Source organism: Bombus pyrosoma, linkage group LG17 (genome assembly GCF_014825855.1).
Source record: "Bombus pyrosoma isolate SC7728 linkage group LG17, ASM1482585v1, whole genome shotgun sequence".
Lineage (NCBI taxonomy): Eukaryota > Metazoa > Arthropoda > Insecta > Hymenoptera > Apidae > Bombus > Bombus pyrosoma.
In genome coordinates, this window is record NC_057786.1 from 4,768,828 (window position 1) to 4,770,344 (window position 1,517).

General features: G+C 35.9%; 1 non-coding gene across 1 annotated transcript; it reads left to right on the plus strand.

The window, feature by feature from the left end:
- The first annotated feature begins 593 nt into the window (after positions 1 to 593).
- LOC122577174 lies at positions 594 to 712 on the plus strand. Its single transcript, XR_006320108.1, has one exon. It is a non-coding gene; the product is annotated as a 5S ribosomal RNA (ribosomal RNA).
- Positions 713 to 1,517: the final 805 nt, after the last annotated feature.

Sequence of the window (1,517 nt, forward strand, 5' to 3'; positions counted from 1 at the left end):
CACAACACATGGGACGAGGATAATTAAACAGAATTATTATCTCCCAAACAAATAAACTGAAAAATAAAATAGAGCGAGACATATCGCAAAATAAGACAGTCTTCATATTCTCTAATGAAAAAATCTCGCACAACCCCAAACAACAAGACAAAGAAATAAACAATTTTACAAATTATAACCATCTAAAAATCGTTTTCTCGAAATTAAACAATAAAAAATCATCCGATTTCGACGACGTCCCGAACATTTTGCACAAACGCTTACCCGGCAAAACAAAATGATATTACACAGAGCTCTTTAATAATTTTAACAGCCATCACGAAAGAAAAAAAATAAAGACCGCTTCTCACGCTGAAACCTGCGATATGTAAATATCCTAGCCAACATAACCAAAATATTCGAAATAGTCATAAATAACCCCCTAGTCTATTTTTGCACAAAAAATAACATCAAGAAATTGCAATGTTTTAATATTACGCGACCATTACGATACATTATATCATCCTCATTTTGGCACACACTAATGTTTCTTTAAATATTCTACTTCTTTTTTTTTTGGACATCAAAAACAAATAGGGAAACTACTTGTTTCAGCCAACGCTCATACCGCGCTGAGTGCACTCGTTCTCGTCCGATCACGAAAGTTAAGCAGCGCCGGGCACGGATAGTACTTGGATGGGTGACCGCCTGGGAACTCCGTGTGGTGTTGGCTTTTTTATTTTTTTCAGTATTTTTTATTTTTCTTGACAATCTATTTTTAATAATCTATGATCAAAGCATCGAGAAAAAGAAGTGTTTTAATATTACACTTCGTAAATTCCCGCTGCGATTATAATAATCGACACCACGATTTGATCGATCCCCTGATTTCAGTTAAGATAATAGGGGTGATTGTTTTGATGTAATACAGCGGTAACAGGACTTAAGATATATAATATTTCCAACAATTTTCTATACAATATGGACAAACGTTATTTAGGATACAGAGTGCTTGACGGATGTGAACCGATGAAGAGAATTTGACTGTTACAGAATTTTAGCCAGAAGTTGAACTGGTAGTGACTGCTCTCTCTTGTTGAGAGCAAGTCAAGGTGTACGGTACGAGTACCGTAATAACAGTGAAGTGCGTTCTCGTAGCATTACTGAAGAAAGCTCGGGGTGGCCTTGTTCATGAGAGAAACCAGCTTTCCCGTCAAGGAAATATTCGCTTTCTCCGTAATTAGTACGAACGCATAATAAACCTAAGGACTGTTCCAGGGACCATCCATAACACTTACAGGAACAAGCATAGAAAGTAGACTGAAAAGGAAAGACCCAGCAGATCTCACAAAGGATATAACCTAACAAACACAAAGATGATATCCCGCTGGGGGTAACTATCCACATGCTATGAATATTTAAGCTATAATATTTTACCAAATGTCCTACTGCACAAATTGTAAAAAATTTAAATAAACAATAAAAAAAAAAAACTTACAGGAACAACGATTCCTTCAAGGTCGATAGAAGTTAGTGAT